Raw genomic sequence first — 17,757 nt, forward strand, 5'->3', positions numbered from 1 at the left:
CCCAGCTCCATGGCAACCAACCCCTTCCCCATTCCAGCTGTGCAGGGTTTAATGTTCCCTAGGCCTGAGTCCCAGCACCCGGGGGGAGGAAAGGGGGGGCTGCCATCCCACCTGCCCAATAGGCCTGCAGCCCGGGGGGGGGGGGCACGCACAGGGAACCCCTGGCGAGGGCGCTGTAATGGGCTAACAAGGTGCAGAGGGAAGGGATGGGGTGCTCGGGGCAGGGCACTTGGGGGCAGCAGCCTCTGGATCCATTTGGTAGGAGCTGCAGGGAAGGCTCTCACGCCGCATGGGGAGAGGACAAAGGGGGACTGGAGGAATGGGACTCCAGTCCACCACAGTCATAGGTGCTGACTCTGTGGGTGCTCCAGGGCTGGAGCACCCAGGGGAAAAATTAGTGGGTGCTCTGCACCCACCGGCAGCCAAGCTTCCCCCCCGACCTACCTCACCTCCACCTCTGCCTCTTTCCCGAGCAGGCCGCGTCCCCACTCCTCTGCCTGCCTCCCAGTGCTTGCCAGCGTAACAAGCTCCAGCAGGGAAGGGGAGGAGCGGGAACGCAGCGCGCTCAGGGGAGGAGGTGGAGGTTGGCAGGGATTTGGGGAAGGGGTTGGAATAGGGGCAGGGAGGGGGCAGAGTTAAGGTGGGGACTTTGGGGAAGGGGTTCGAATGGGGGCAGGGCATGAGTGGGAGGGGGTAGGGCAGGGGTGTAGTGAGGACAGGGCCAGGCGCGGGGGCGGGCAGCACCCACCGGCGCCAGCAGACGTCAGCACCTATGGCCTCAGTGCCATTGACCTCCGCAAGGAGGGACTCGGCGTGAGAGGCTGAGGAAGCAGCAAGGCCCTGTGCTGCTGGCAGACCAGGAGCCAGCTCATGCCGAGGCCCCGGGGCCTTACTGAACACTGACAAATGCAGAGCCGGGAACCAGGCTGGCTCACCAGTGTGTTCCCACTGTTAGAACAGATGTGAAGTTGATGCAAATGTGTTTGGTGTTTAGAAATGCTGGTCAGATGCTGATCTCACTTATCACATCACCGGAGCCCATGGTGTAGTTACATCAAGTATTTGCATTGTAAACCGTTAAGGAGTCCCCGGGCGATGCTCTGGAACTGCTCCCCACAAAACCAGTCAGGACTTTGGGGAGCCTCCTCTCCCTTGGAGCAGACTGTCTCCAGGGCAAGAAGCTCACACAGCTTCACCTCCTGGGTCTCTCCTTGGAGCATTCAGCGTATGCCCCTCCGTGCACTTCCCACAGCGAGTCCCCCCCAGGCGGGGTCCTGGGGAAGCCACAGGATCCTGCACCCCCACTTCACTTTGCAGTCAGACGCGACTCTTAGCCAGCCAGTAAAACAGGTTTATTTAGATGACAGGAACACAGGTCAAAACAGGTCTTGCCGCTATAGACAACAGGACCCCCTTTAGTTAGGTCCATCTGGGGCCCCCAGGGAGGCCACAGCCCTGTTGGGAAGCCCAAGCCCTGTCGGGGAGCCCCTCTCCATTTCCCAGCCAGCTTCAAACTGAAACTCCTTCCAGCCTCTCACTCAGTCTCCCCCCAGCTCCTCCTCCAGCCTTTGTCCAGTTTTCCAGGGCAGAGGTGTCACCTGGCCTCCAACCCCCATCCTGGTTCTCAGGTTACGTGCTCAGATATGCTCCCTTCCCCAAGGCATGTCCCAGCCCAACCCCCCTGCAACCTTCCCAGGTCAATACTCCCCCACTCAGCATTCACATAACACAGCAAGAACATTCCCACTTCATCACATCTCTCCCCCCTTCGAGACCAAATTGAGCAGGGTCACTTCAGCCAGTGACCTGGGGAAGTTCAAACCTACCTACATTCCCATTGATGCCCCATCATCCCTCCCCCTTCCTGGGGGAGAATTACACCGGGCCCTTCCAGTTTCACGCCCCCCTTTAAGTTGGGTGTGCTCGAGGGCACTCATAGTCTGCAGGTGGGAAGGCTTATGCAGCCTGTGTCATTTCCCCCCCTCCCCCCAATACTCCTGGGGGTTCAAACTGGGATGGGGTCTTTTCCCAGTGGCCCAGTCTGGAGGGCTGAGATTCAGGTTCTCTTGGTTAAGAGCCCCCCTTTTGACCTTGGCCACTCTCTGGAAAGGTCCCTCTCTGTTGGGCAAGGGTCCTAAAGCCGTTTTCCCCTTGTCTCAGGCCTTCCTCACCCTCTGGCAGGGGTCACAGGATCGGCAGTACTGTTGGACAGTAGTAAAGACCCCAGGCCAGTAAAAGTTCCGTAGCAGCCTCTGCTGGGTACGCCAGACTCCCTGGTGCCCTGAGAGGGGAATGTCATGGGCCCGGCCCAGCAGCTGGCAGCGATACTGCCGGGGTACCACCAGCTGCCTCCTGATTCCCCATGACTCCATTTCCCCTGGGGAAACCCATTCTCGGTACAGGAACCCCTGCTCCCACAGGAACCTTTTCCAGCAACCTCCCCACATGGTCTGTACCACACTGAGGTCAGCCAGGTCCCTTATCTTCCACAAGGAGGGATTTTTCTGCAACTCGGCCTGGAACTCAGCCACTGGGACAGGGATGGAGACCTGCTCTCTCTCACCGTCTGGCTCTGAAGTCACAGCCTCCTTGAGCTGTGTCTCTGGGCATTCCCTCCCCATCAGAGTAGGGTCCTGCTCCCCGAGGTCAGGGCACAGTGTCCCTTGCAGGCTCGGGCTATGGCTCACGACTGGGGCACCCCAGGGTTGCTTGGCCAGTTCTCCATGTCCCCCCCCATTAACACCTCAGTGGGTAAATGGTGGTGCACCCCCACTTCTTTGGGGCCCTCCTTGTCCCCCCATTTCAAGTGTACCTTTGCCACGGGCATCTTGAATGGGGTCCCACCCACCCCTGTCAGGGTCAGATAGGTGTTGGGCATCACCTGATCTGGAGCTACCACCTCAGACTGGGTCAGCGTCACCTCAGCGCCCGTGTCCCAGTATCCATAGACTTTCCTCCCATCCAGGGTCGCCCAGAGGATTCAGAGGGCCTGGGGCAAAGCAATTTCAGGGGCCCGTTCCATAAAAAAAAGTTGCAATACTGTAGAATACTATATTCTCATGGGGCCTCCTGCAGGGCCCGGGGCAAATTGCCCCACTTGCCCCCGGGCGGCCCTGGAAATGGGTGACATGGGATAGATCACTTGACGATTACCTGTTCTGTTCATTCCCTCTGAAGCACCTGGTATTGGCCCCTGTCAGAAGACAGGATACTGGGTTAGATGGACCATTGTTCTGACCCACTATCACCATTCTTATGTTCTGATTGCTCATAATCATAATCAGTTACTACTGTGCCAACTAAGTGCATGTCATTTAAATTGACCTGCAGAACAGTTATTACAGGCAATAATGCATGAGGACAAAAGCCCTTTGATCCTGGCATTAGTTTGCAGGGTGAGTAGAAGAAAACCTCTGCTTGCTTGCAAAGTGAGCACATTTACTATGCCATCTCAGAGAGATGATGGACATGGGCCCCCTTGATGGAATTGAGATAGAGTCTCTTTTCAGAGTCAAAAGCACTTTGAAGACAATAGTTCTTGCAGTTTGGTTCATTTGATGCAAATTAGTTGCTTTCTGCTGGCTCTGCTCCTGTAGCTTTGTTTAAAGTTGCTATGGAAAATGTAAAGTTCCCAGACTGCTGTTTGCTGGCTTATTACAACCCCTTCCATGAAGGCTGTGCATGGAGCATCTTCCCCATGTCTCCCTCAGATGCATTGTGACAAAATTCTCCTCTACCTTGCGCTTATTGGCGGATTTGCTCGCCTTACAGATTTACCCTGTGGATCAGGAAACAGCCCAGCCCAGTCCAGGTCAATTCTTCTTCACGCAGCGCACAGTCAACTTGTGGAACTCCTTACCTGAGGAGGTTGTGAAGGCTAGGACTATAACAATGTTTAAAAGGGGACTGGATAAATTCATGGTGGCTAAGTCCATAAATGGCTATTAGCCAGGATGGGTAAGAATGGTGTCCCTAGCCTCTGTTCGTCAGAGGATGGAGATGGATGGCAGGAGAGAGATCACTTGATCATTGCCTGTTAGGTTCACTCCCTCAGGGGCACCTGGCATTGGCCACTGTCGGTAGACAGATACTGGGCTAGATGGACCTTTGGTCTGACCCGGTACGGCCTTTCTTATGTTCTTATGTAATTCCTCCTGTGTTTGATCAGGAGTTGGGAGGTTTGGGGGGAACCCAGGCCCACCCTCTACTCCGGGTTCCAGCCCAGGGCCCTGTGGACTGCAGCTGTCTAGAGTGTCTCCTGGGACAGTTGTACAACAGCTACAACTCCCTGGGCTACTTCCCCACGGCCTCCTCCCAACACCTTCTTTATCCTCACCACAGGACCTTCCTCCTGATGTCTGATAACGCTTGTACTTCTCTGTCCTCCAGCAGTGTGCCTGCTCCCTCTCGGCTTCTTGTACACCTCTTGCTCCCAGTTCCTTGCACACACTTCCTCTTCTCTGGTTCCCTAGCTCCCCTGGCCTGACTGGAGTGAGCCCTTTTATAGCATCAGAGGGGCCTTAATTAAAGTCAAGTGCTTAACAGCCTCACCTGACTCTTAGCAGGTTAATTGGAGCCAGGTGTTCTCATAAGCCTGGAGCAGCCCCTGCTCTGGTCACTCAGGGAACAGAAAACTGCTTATCCAGGGGCCAGTATATCTCCCTTCGACTACTCTGCTGTTCCCAACTGGCCTGGGGCTATCACAGCATCTAAATACCGACATTCCATCTTCAGTCTTGTCAAGGTTCCTTCCCCACTCTGGACTTTAGAGTACAGATATGAGACCTGCATGTGAACCCCTAAACTGAGTTACCAGCTTAGATCTGGTTTTGCTGCCACCACTCCCAAGTATTAACTCCCTTTCCTGGATAGTCTTGAGAGACTTCTTCACCAAGTTCCTGGTGAACACCGATCCAACCCCTTGGATCTTAACACAAGGAGAATTTAAAGTTTTTCATTGTTTTGTTTTTGAGTGCAGTTATGCAAGAAAAAAAACCCCCACTACATTTGAAAGTTGCACTTTCATGATAAAGAGATTGCAGTACAGTACCTGTAAGAGGTGAATTGAAAAATACTATTTTTTCCAATCGTTTTTACAGTGCAAATATTTGTAATAAAAAATAGAGCGCTGTTTGCTTTGTATTATGTTGTAATTGATATATTTGAAAGTGTAGGAAAACATCCAAAATATTTAATACATTTCAATTGGCATTCTATTGTTTAACAGTGCACTTAATTGCAATTAATTGTTTTGAGTTAATTGCGGGAGTTAACTGCAATTAACCAAGAGCCCTAATTTAAAGAAGTGTTGAAAAATTAAGGAGGGTGCAGAAAAGGGTTACAGAAATGGTTCGAGGGGTGGAGAATGCCTCCAATGCCCTCGTGTGAGACCCAGGGAGCTCAGTCTGTTCAGCATCTCAGCACGATTGAGAGGTCTCAGAGAACCTCCCTTGGGAGAAACAGTGGGATCTAAAAGGCTCTTCAGTCTAGATGAGAAAGTTAGAGCAAGAAGCTGTAGCTGAAGGTGAAAGCGGACAGACACATTCAAATTAGAAACCGGGCACATTTTTCCATGGTGGTGATGGTAAACCCTTGGAATAAACTCCTAGGGGAAGGGGATGGATTCTCCTTCCCTTGGGCTGGCTCTTCAAATCCAGGCTGAGGCCTTTTGGAAGATGCTTTAGTCAAACAGGTTACTAGGCTTGATATGGGGGTAACGGTGAAATTCCTGACCTGTGATAACTAGGTCAGGCTATAAGGGGCCACTAGATCTTAAGAGGCGTAAGAACGACCATACTGGGTCAGACCAATGTTCCATCTGTCCCAGTATCCTGTCTTCTGTCAGTGGCCAATGTCAAGTGTCCCAGAGGGAATGAACAGAACTGGTAATCATCAAGCGATCAATCCCTTGTCGCTCATTCCCAGCTTCTGGCAATGAAAGGCTAGGGATGCCATCCCTGCCCATCCTGGCTAATAGTTGTTGGAGGATCTATCCTCCATAAACTTATCTAGTTCTTTTGAACCCCATTATAGTCTTGGTCTTCACAACATCCTCTGGCAAGGAGTTCCACAGGTTGACTGTTGTGTGAAGAAAGACTTCCTTTTGTTTGTTTTAAAACTGCTACCTAGTAATTTCTATTGGTGACCCTTAGTTCTTGTGTTATGAAAACGAGTAAATAACACTTCCTTATTCCCTGTCTCCTCACCAGTCATGATTTGATAGAGGTCTAGCATATCCCCCCTGTGTTGTCTCTTTTCCAAGCTGAAGTGTCCCAGTCTTATTAAAATCACTCCTCAAAGGCAATGAAGGGTTCATTCCATCCAAGCCATCTCTGTTGGGAAGGAAGAGTAGATGGGAAATGCACTTTTCAGAAGCGCACTGGGGCACTTGTCAGGCCATCGACATGGTCTCTTCCGGAAGCAGAGAACACAACACCACACTGTTTACACAAAGGGAGATTTTATTTCTCAATCTGGACAGTAAGAACATGTCTAAAACAGCCACTGGGGAAATCTACAAGTTTAAAAATATTGACAAAGTTTAAAAGCTTCAACTCTTTTCCAGGCTGCTCGTTCCCATAGCAAGAGCCTCACAGAGAGCCTGGAGAGAGAGAGAGAGAGAGTCAGGAATGATGACAATGCAGGCGGGGGAAGGTACTACATTTATAAACAGCAGGTCCTGCGGTAATGTCACATGCCATCTTTGAGGCCTGGTCTACACTGGGGCGGGCGGGGGGTCGATGTAAGATATGCAACTTCAGCTACGTAGCTGAAGTCGACGTATCTTATTTCGACTTCCCTCCCGCAGCTCCCTCGTCGACTCCGCTTCCACCTCTTGCCCTGGTGGAGTTCCGGAGTCGATGGGAGCGCGTTTGGGGAAATCGATATATCGCGTCTAGACGAGACACGATATATCGATCCCCGTTAAATTGATCGCTACCTGCCGATCCAGCGGGTAGTCTGGACATACCCTGAGTTATGCCAAGGTGACAGAAGCTGAAGACCATGTTTCCAGAGTCAGAAGCCAAGGCATTGAATCGAAGGGTTGAGCCACCAGTACAGTTAAAATGATGCACCCTCGTGTTGAGGCAGTTATGTTGGTATAGGAGTGCTAGTCCTGGGATAGCGATTCCTATAGGAGAAGCGGAATAAACTCTACTGGTATAAACATGTAGAACTGCATCCACGCTAGGGGTGGTACTGGGGACTACAGTGCTAAGAAGTCACACCCCTCACTGACCTAACTGCCCCAGTACAAGATCTGTACACAGACCAGGCCTTAGGGTCACATGTTACTTATACAATTTGGTGTGCGCTATATAGCCCCCCTCCCCCGAGAGCTTCTGACTCAAAAGCAACATCAGCCTGTTTCTAGCCATGGAGGAAAGTCCTCTAGGACACCGAGCTTTGAGGAAGTGACACTAGTTCAGTAACATTCACTTTGGGCAGGGAGCAGCTTTGCTGGCATCCTCCACCCTCCTTTGCTCCCTCATTCCATGGGATTGTTGGCTCCCAGCTACAGGACATGTTCTGCTCATGAAAGCAGTGCGCCTTGAGCAAGTACCTTAGTAACTAGAAATAAAGGGGTTTCTTCCCTTCAGAGACCAGACAGCAAATGTCCTAGAGATGAGTACAAGACACGAGTACAGTAAGACCAGGGGCTGACCCAGTGCAGCTGGGCTCTTGTGATAACTTGATGTTTCGGAAGCTGGTCACCACCCTTCCCCACCTCCCAGACAGAACAGTTTAGTGCCCCCACCCCGTACCATTTCTCCAGGCGAGATCCTTCGGAGTCCACGCTGCTGTGGTGCTCATGGCCTGCACTGGCTGGTTTCTATCCCGGCCTGTCTCACCAACACTGATCAATGAGATGAAAACGGAGAGGAGTTAGTACACATACACCAGGGTGAGCAGCCAGCATGGCCCGTGTCAGGCTGCCAGATAGTCCATAGGACATGCCTGCATCTCAGGACCTGCCTCCATAAGCCCCACCCACATGCAGCTAGATGAGACTTGTCAGCATGTCCCCACCTTAGTCCAGGTTACCCAGCTCTGAAAGCAGCTCTAAATAGGACCCCCATGGCATTCCCTGGGATCTGCCACTGTCATGTGCTTGATGGGCCTTAGGGATTCTATGCTGTTCCATGCCAGCGAGCACTGGATTGTTCCCCACAACACCCCTGGTAACAGGTAAGTCTTGTCCCCAGGGCAGGGGTAATGCCTTGGTTGTAAGCTGCCATGGGCCTTCCCAGGGCAGCCCACACGTGAGCTTGGACCTACAGCCCAGGTGAACGATGGCCCCCTCCCACCTTGGCAAACAGCAGCTGTTCAGGCACCTGCATGGATTTTACTCCTGGCCGGGAGGGTTTGTGCAGAATGTGCCCACAGTGGCTGGACCACGAGCTCTCTGGGGCATGAACAGTCTGGCTTGTTTGCCCACCCCCTAGCACAGCGGGGTCCTGCTCCCCATTTGAGGTCCCCAAGTGCTACCACCACTCAGACATTCACGCCAGTGGGGGACCTGGCCTGATCTGTGGCCCTCTTTTCCCAAAGGGGTGCAAAGTGGCTGCTAGAAGACGCCAGAGGAGAGTTAGCTCTTACCTTTGACTTGCGCTTAAGGTACAGTTTGCCTTGAAGCCAGCCCAGTCCTGCCTGCACAAGGACACTGGGGGTCAATGGAGGACAGGACCCAATTGGCAGCCCCAGGCAGCTCTTTCCTAAGCTGTATGGTTCTTGGCTCCCCTCCATCTCTCACTGATCATCACCGGCTCCAGCCGCATTAGCCCAGCCCCATGGTCCATCTGCCAGGTGCAAGCGGCATCCAGGCCTGGAGTGACTCATTCCCAGCCCTGCTGAGCACCTCCACATCTGACAGGCCTCAGCATGACAGACTAGCTCAGCCTGCAGATGGCAGGTGTGTGCTGCCATCACAAGATCCCGTGGCCAGCGCCCTTGTGTGATTTGCCTGAATCTAACCAGGGTGACAGTCACCCCCACACGGGGTGTGGTGCAGGCCCGCGGGCCACATGGCCAGATCCAATGCCCTTCTCTCAGAGCTGCAAAACCCATCTTGCTAAATAGAGCTGGAGTGAGGTTCCCAGCCCTCTGTCCATGGCTCTGAAAAATGGGCAAGTGCTGGCATGTGCCTCTCTGGCAGCGTGGGCACGTTCATACCCAGCCAGTCCAATGCCTGGCCACCACACCCCATTACTTGACTGTCTATGGACTGCTGTACAGTAAATACCCCATGGCACCTCTGCATTCACACCCTGCATCATTAACATACACCCTGCCCGGCATTCACACCCTGCATCATTAACACACACCCTGCCCGGCATTCACACCCTGCATCATTAACACACACCCTGCCCAGCATTCACACCCTGTGTCATTAACATACACCCTGCTTGGCATTCACACCCTGCGTCATTAACACACACCCTGCCCAGCATTCACACCCTGCATCATTAACACACATCCTGCCCAGCATTCACACCCTGCGTCATTAACATAACATACACCCTGCCCAGCATTCACACCCTGCATCATTAACACACATCCTGCCCAGCATTCACACCCTGTGTGATTTAACACACACCCTGCTCGGCATTCACACCCTGCAATAACAGACTCCCTGCCTAGTTCTGCATTCACACCTTGTGTCATTAACACAGGCACAGCCCAGCTTTGCATTCACACCCTGCATCAAGACACCCATCCTGCTCTGCTCTGCATTCACACCCTGCATCATTAACACACACCCTGCTGTCCATTCACACGCCTGCTCTGCTCTGCCACTACCCTCAGGCCGACCTTTCAAACATCGGTACTAAGGATGGGTCCCATCTAACAGGCATGTCCCCTGGGTTTCCACGAGGACCCCGCAAAACCAGCTCCTTTGGGCTGAAAACGGGGCCCAGCCAGGAAAGCACAATTTGAACTGAGACAACCCTGTGAGCTGCGCCCTTGGGAGGGACCCGCCACACCAGAACATGCCTGTCCGCCAAAGCCAGCGGGAGCCCACCGTGCTCACACATCATGCCACCCTCCCAGGGACCAGCGGGGCAACAAGAGCAATATGGAACAGTCAGTGCCAACTGCATCTGCACATCCCAGTTCTGCCCACCTAGGAGCCGCCCGCGCCGAGCCCAGGGCAAACTCTGGCTCACAGTTTATCGAGTCTCACAATGTGCTCCAACCCCAAGGACGCAGCGTGTGTTCAGGCCTCTCCACACGACAGAACATCTCCAGACCCTGCCACCCTGGCAGCGCAGCATCCCTGTTCAGAGCTGGCCGGGCTGGGGGCACGGCGCAGGGCTGAGCACAACACGCCACACGCCTCGGCAGAGCTTGGTGCAGCTCTGCCTAGCCTGAGAGAGGCCCCCAGGTGACCTGCACGTCAGGCTGCCTGGGCACCCGCTCTCCAGAGGAGACTCCACTCCCACCCACGGCTGGAAGCCAACGAACCCGCCAGGGCCCCCGACACAAGATTGTCCGGCCAGGGCAGCCCTGGGGACTGTGGGCTGCTGAACCGCAACCCACTGATGTCAGGGGAGTTTTGCCACCGAGGCCCATGGGGCCGAGATGACACATTCCCAGAGTGCTGCTCTGGCCAGTCACCCTCTGGTAGCGGAGCCCCCTGGGGCTTATGCCCACAGAACAGCCTCCCAGCAAGGCCCACCCAGTCCTGGCACTGGAGTGGGAGTTAGGGGTGTCTCCATTTTTTACCCTGGGTCTCTGCACCATTTGAGGCCTGGGTTCCCTCAGGGCAGGGCAGAGGATTCACGGCAAGCTCTGAGTGCTCCTCTCCTCTGCAGCAGCCGTGATCACTGGCCCTGGCCCAGGCAGCCACTAGTCCCCGGCACTCCCCGCCTGGAGACTGCAGGGAGTGATCTGGGGAGGCTGCTGCTGGCTAGGACGATGCTGAGAGCCCTGTGGACACTGCAGCACACTGGGCCCAGGCCCTGCAAGGCGACGCCTCGGACAGACCCAGACCCCACTCTGTGGTGGGCAGGCATCCAGCATCGCCATCTCTGCAGCATGGGCAGGGGCTGAACTCAGGCCCAGAGCTCCTGGATAAATATTAACTCAGGCGCCGAGGAGAGAACTCTGCTTCATGCAGCAACACCCCTCACCCATCCTCGACTGGGTCTGCAGACCCCCAGTGGCTGCTCCTGAGAACCTGAGCCAGGCAGCCACATGGGGGCTAGATAGGAGGGTCAACGAGAGCTGGGCTGCAGGCTGGAGGGGAGCTGGGACTTTTGTCTCCTGGGGGAAGGAGCATCTCCCATGTGGCTGGACAAACCCCCCAGCCCAGGATTAGGGCTGTGGGGCCTGGCACACACTGCCGCACTCTGGATCCCCAGCTGGGGTAAAGGCCCCTGGCAGGAGGAGAGACGCCCAGGCCAGTCACCCCGGGGCCGGATGTGGACAGCAACGGGAGGCTGCCTGCGCAGCAGCCCAGCCTGTTCTCTGATCTGCCTGCCTAGCCGCAGAGCCCACCCACAGCAGAGAGAAGCACAAGGGTCGCCCCCACCTTTATGTCCGTGTCTGGGGTGACAAAGTCCTTCAGGCACTCGATGGGGCCCATCAGGAACGGGCAGCGGTTGGAGAAGACCTGCAGCGAGGAAAGAGCCAGCCCTTGAGATGGCAATGGACACAGATCGCCCCCTCTCATGTAGCAGCCTCTGGGGTGGGACGTGGCAGCTCTTTAACAACTGCCCAGCAGCCAAGTGCAGGAAGTGAGCAATGCAATGCTTGAGGCGCTCCAAGCACCGCACAGGTGTTAGCCAACAAACCCTCCCCACCGCCCCCAGAGAGGGGCTGGGGCTGGTTACCGTCCCACCGCCGCGCATCCCCATCCCCAGAGCTGTCCCACCACCGTGCATCCCGAACCCCAGGGTCCATCCGGCAGCCGCGCATCCTCAGCCCCATCCACAGAGCGGTCCCTCCACCTTGCATCCCCATCCCCGCCCCCAGAACTGGCCGTCCCGCCGCTGCACATCCCCACCCTCAGCCCCACAGCCAGCTGGCCTGCTGCTGTGTGTCTCCACCCCCCGTTCCCAGGGCCGGCTGACCTGTCACCACGCATCCTCACCCCCCTCCCCAGAATCAGCCAGAGCCAGCTGTCCCAGCGCCATGCAGCCCCCTCTGCATCCCGCCGTCATGCGGCCCCATCATCAGGGCATGGAGCTGCCCCGGCTCACCTGAGATGTCTGAAAACTCCTCTGCACTGAAACTCTGCTCCCCCTTCCTGGGGACACTGACGAAGGCCTGCATGGCTGGGGACAGCACAATGGCCCCAGTGCTGGCCTGGCGCAGCAGCGCCTCCAGGTACCTGCATGGAGCCAGAAAGCATCCACTTACACCGGACAGCCAAGCCCAGCACTGTTCTCCCAGCCTGCTCCGAGTCTGCCCTGCCAGAGCCCAAACTCCCTTGTACCGGTGTGTGAGCATGGGATGGAATTGAGGGGCACTAGCAGAGCTGTGTGAGGAGCTCAGAGCTGGGCTAGCAGGGGCTGCAGGTCAGGATTGAGGGGCACTGGCAGAGCTGGGGGGAGCCCAGGGCTGGGATAGCAGAGGGCTGTGGGTCAGGATTGAGGGGCACTGGCAGAGCTGGGGGGAGCCCAGGGCTGGGATAGCAGAGGGCCGTGGGTCAGGATTGAGGGGCACTGGCAGAGCTGGGGGGAGCCCAGGGCTGGGATAGCAGAGGGCCGTGGGTCAGGATTGAGAGGCACTGGCAGAGCTGGGGGGAGCCCAGGGCTGGGATAGCAGAGGGCCGTGGGTCAGGATTGAGGGGCACTGGCAGAGCTGGGGGGAGCCCAGGGCTGGGATAGCAGAGGGCTGTGGGTCAGGATTGAGGGGCACTGGCAGAGCTGGGGGGAGCCCAGGGCTGGGATAGCAGAGGGCCGTGGGTCAGGATTGAGGGGCACTGGCAGAGCTGGGGGGAGCCCAGGGCTGGGATAGCAGAGGGCCGTGGGTCAGGATTGAGAGGCACTGGCAGAGCTGGGGAGAGCCCAGGGCTGGGATAGCAGGGGCTGCAGGTCTGGATTGAGGGGCACTGGCAGAGCTGTGGGGAGCTCAGGGCTGGGATAGCAGAGGGCCGTGGGTCGGGATTGAGGGGCACTGGCAGAGCTGGGGGGAGCCCAGAGCTGGGATAGCAGAGGGCCGTGGGTCGGGATTGAGGGGCACTGGCAGAGCTGGGGGGAGCCCAGGGCTGGGATAGCAGGGGCCGTGGGTCAGGATTGAGAGGCACTGGCAGAGCTGTGGGGAGCTCAGGGCTGGGATAGCAGGGGGCTGCGGGTCAGGATTGAGGGGCACTGACAGAGCTGGAGGGGAGCTCAGGGCTGGGATAGCAGAGGGCCGTGGGTCAGGATTGAGGGGCACTGGCTAAGGGAAGCTCTCCCATGGGCAGCCTGCTCCCTTGTTGGCTCTAGAAGTAGGTTTTTGTTCCTTCTCCTCCCCAGCCCTATTTGCCCAGAAAGTGCGAGATCGAGGGGCCTGACTGTTCCTCCCATTGCTGTCCCCATGCTGGGCAGGGCCACCCGTCGCTCTCCGAGCACCCGCTTTCCAGCCCCATTAAATCCCCCCAGGTGCACAGAACCACAGAAACATGGGGCTGGAAGGGACTGCGAGAGGCCACATAGGCCAGGCACAGAGGCAGGACATCTGGACCATCCCTGACAGGGGTTTGTCCAACCAGTTCCTACAAACCTCCAGTGATGGGGATTCCACAACCCCCTCGGAGCCTGCTCCAGAGCCCAGCGACCCCAGGAAGCTTTTCCCACTATCTAACCGAGATCTCCCTGGCTGCAAACAGCGGATTCCTTCATGTCCCCTCAATGCACATGGAGAACAACTGGGCATCGGCCTTCTTCGGAACAGCCCTGACCGTAGCTAAAGACTGGTGTCAAGTCCCGCCTTGGCCTTCTCTGCTCTACACTCGACATGCCCAAGACTTTCAACCTTTCCTCATAGGTCAGCTTTTCCCACTTCCCCCATCCCTCCAGGCATCTCCCAGGCTCTCCTGCCCCACGGCCCAGGGATACCCAGAGCTCTCTCCTGCCCGGTGGCCCAGGTCAGGCTGCCCCCAGCCCAGGCACCCACCAGTTGGTGTAGATGGTGGTGAGGGTCTGCTCCCCGCTGGAGTCCAGGGGTTGGGTCTGCTGAAGCAGGACGTTGCGGATGATGCGGCTGGAGTCCATGCACGTGAACTGCCCCAGCGACTGGATGAAGGCGAGGTAGGAGCGCAGGCCAGCCAGCACCTCAGAGGGCCGCGCAATCTCCTGCGTAGCCTGGTTGTAGCTGGCCATCCACACGAAGGATCTGTAAGGGGATGGGGGGCTCAGAGGGGGCCCCACACAGACCCCCAAGTGGATCTGCTGAGCCCACAACCTCCCCACTCAAAGCATCCAGCCCCCCTCCCATGTTCCCTGCGAATGGGCATCTCCCAGCACAACTCAGCTCAGAAGTTCGTTGGGGCTTGTGGATGTAACAGAACCAATAGCCAACTCAGTCTCCCAGCCCGAGGGCCATGGACAGGGACATGCCACGTTCCCCTCCCCACCCGCCCGCCCAAGGGCCATGGACAGGGAAACGCTGCATCTCCCTCCCCAGCCGCCCGCCTGAGGGCCATGGACAGGGAAACGCTGCATCCCCCTCCCCACCCGCCCACCCGAGGGCCATGGACAGGGACACGCTGTGCCCCTCTCCCCACCCTCCCGCCTGAGGGCCATGGACAGGGACACGCTGTGCCCCTCTCCCCACCCTCCCGCCTGAGGGCCATGGACAGGGACACGCTGTGCCCCTCTCCCCACCCTCCCGCCTGAGGGCCATGGACAGGGACACGCTGCATCTCCCTCCCCACCCGCCCGCCTGAGGGCCATGCACAGGGACACGCTGTGCCCCTCTCCCCACCCTCCCGCCTGAGGGCCATGGACAGGGACACGCTGTGCCCCTCTCCCCACCCGCCCGCCTGAGGGCCACTGACAGGGACATGCTGTGTCCCCCTCCCCACCTGCTCGAGGGCCATGGGCAGGGACACACCACTCCCAGCCCAAGGGTTGTGGGCAGGAACGCAACGTGTCCCCCTCCCAGCCCATGGTCAGGGACCCATCACGCTCCCATCCCCGCCTGCCCGAGGCCCATGGGCCATGCGCAGGGATAGGCCGCACGCAGCCAGCCAGCCAGCCAGCCACGGGGCCTACGTACCTGTTGAGCCGCGTCTCCAGGTGGCTGCTGAGGTATTCGGCCGGTGTGACCATGTGCTCGAACACGGTGAAGCTGGGGACGTGGTTGATGCTCAGGGAGAGCTCGCTCAGCATCTGGTGCAGCTTGTCCATGCTGGGGGCAGAGACGCCGGCACGGTCACCGCTCGCCGCAAATGGCTCTGGTGCCCGGGCCCCTCCCCCACACCTGTCAGCCCAACGCACACTAGCTCCCAGACCCCAAATGTGGTGGGATCATTCAAATGAATGGGAAAGTGGGCAGCCCAGATGCCTGGGTTCACCCCACCTCTGCTCCGAGGGGTGACAGGCAGCCCAGACGCCTGGGTTCACCCCACCTCCGCTCCGAGGCTTGACAGGCAGCCCGGATGCCTGGGTTCACCCCACCTCCGCTCCGAGGGGCAACGGGGCAGCCCCAATGCCTGGGTTCACCCCCACCTGCACTCAGAGGGGCGATGGGCAGCCATCTGAGCCATCAGCCATTCTGGGGACCCAGAACCTGTCCCCCCACTGCCCAGTTACCCCAGCCATTTGAAGCACAGGGGGAGGAGTCCTCTGAATGGGGAGAACCCCCACCCCCAAGGGATGGCAGAGCAGCTCTAATGCCCCTTGGGAGACCCCACGCGGTGGGTTTACTTGGTCACCACGATCCGGTCCTTTGGCTCTCGGCCCCTGGCTCGTCCCGCTCCGGCTCCCCCTTCTTGGGGGGCTGCTTCTGGGCCTTCTTGTTCCAGGCCTTGCTGATGGTGGAGGCGCAGTGTTTGGGTAGCAACTTCCCAGGAGATAGAGACAGGGGCACTGGGCGAGGGAGGGGCTGGGGGCTTGGAGGGCCAGGATTTGGCAGCCCCACAGACGCACACACCCCCCCCACACACCCCAGTCCTAGTGCAGGACACATCCCACCTGCCTGGCATCTGGCTCTTCTTGCCACGGAGCCACTGGCCACACTGATGCCCACCCCGACCGCCGCCAGGGCTCAACAAGCAGCAGTCACTGGCCGTTTGTTCCCTGGCAAGGCTACATGACTCCAACCACGGCCATCTCCATAGCCCCCAGCACCAAACAGCCCCGCAGGGCTTTGCCAGCCTGGAGAGCAGCCTGTGGAGGGCCGGCCACAGCCCTCAGTCAGCGTGCCCAGATGGTGAGCAATCCTGGTACATGCAACTGCTGCTGTGCACTCAGCTGGCACCTCAACAAGGTACCCACCCAGGATCATGCCACACCCTGTGCCCCTCACCTGCCCGCCGAACCCCAGGCTGGAAGCAAACCCAGGGACCCCACCCAGTGCCATGCCATGCCCCATAACCCCCTTGCTCACTGACGTGCCCCCAGTCTGGCAGCTCCCCCAGTACCGCCCAGCCCCATGCCCATGCCCCTCACCTGCTCACAAAGGGGCCCCCAGGCTGGCAGCTACCCCAGGCACCGCCCCAAGGGTACAAGCTCCTCCGGCACCCCCAGCACCATGCCACGCCCCTCACTTGCTCGCAGAGGGGCCCCCATGCCCCCAGTCTAGCGGCTGCCCTGGGGAGGGGACCCCTTGACACCATGCCACACCCCTCACTTGCTCACAGAGGGGCCCCCAGGCTGGCAGATCCCCCAACACCCCCCAGCACCGTGCCACGCCCCTCACCTGCTCACTGAGTTTGCGCTGCTCGGCACATGCGTCCATGATGCAGTTGGCAGCCTGCTTGGCGATCTCCTTTAGGAAGTTGTTGCATAGACCCAGGCTGCAGCTCTTCAGGTGGGGATACTGCGGAGAGAGGCCAGGGACGGCTCACGGCTCTGCACCCTCACCTGGCACCTTCCAGCCACAGATCTCAAACGCCAGCTACTGAGCTTCTTACCCCATGGGAGAGGCAACCCTGCCCCTTCCCCATGCGTTGTCCTGTCTCCCCCGCCTGCTCCTCACCCACACATCTCCATGAATGCCTGCCCACCCCTCCTCCCCCCGAGTTCTCCCCACATGGATCATCATGCATGCTCCCCGGCCCTCCCACAGGGGGGGTTTCTTCCCCTTTATATTGCCACCCTTGTCCCCATGTCCCCCCTAAATCCCCACCCATGTCCCCATGCATGTCCCCTGATGCATCACCATGCATGCCCCCCAGGCTCTCCCCAGGCAGTGCCCCTCCTCATGCAGTACCCCCCCCAGCTACGCACCTCCTCTGGACACATGGGGTGGGCGCAGTGGGCAAAGTGGCTGCAGACGAGCGGGAAGGCGATGGTGAAGCGCAGCATGGCCGGCTCCTCCATGGTCAGAGCAAACAGCTTCTCAAAGGGGCGGACGTAGAAACTGTCGGGGTAGAAGGACACATCAGCGCAGGTGGGGCAGGAAGAGTCTGTGTGCGCGCACACGTCTCTCCATGTAGGTGTGTGTGTGATTCCGTGTACATGTGATTCTGTGTTTGTCAGCATGTGCGAGTCCATGTGCATGTGATTCCATGTTTGTCTGTGTGTGCATGTGCTTTTCCATGTAGGTGTTTGCATGTGATTCTGTGTGTGTGATTCCGTATTTGTGTGTATGTGTGTGATT

The 17,757-nt window shown here is 57.8% G+C and overlaps 1 protein-coding gene and 1 pseudogene across 3 annotated transcripts in view; one reads left to right on the forward strand and one right to left on the reverse strand.

The window, feature by feature from the left end:
• The window catches only part of LOC123353370 (ras-related protein Rab-3C-like), a 1,186,649-nt gene that overhangs the window by 781,771 nt on the left and 387,121 nt on the right, over positions 1-17,757 (forward strand). The gene's annotated exons all lie outside the window — the stretch shown is intronic.
• The window catches only part of LOC123353375, a 33,206-nt pseudogene continuing 24,119 nt past the window's right edge, over positions 8,671-17,757 (reverse strand).

The sequence above is a fragment of the Mauremys mutica genome, chromosome 20, assembly GCF_020497125.1.
Source record: "Mauremys mutica isolate MM-2020 ecotype Southern chromosome 20, ASM2049712v1, whole genome shotgun sequence".
Taxonomy (NCBI): domain Eukaryota; kingdom Metazoa; phylum Chordata; order Testudines; family Geoemydidae; genus Mauremys; species Mauremys mutica.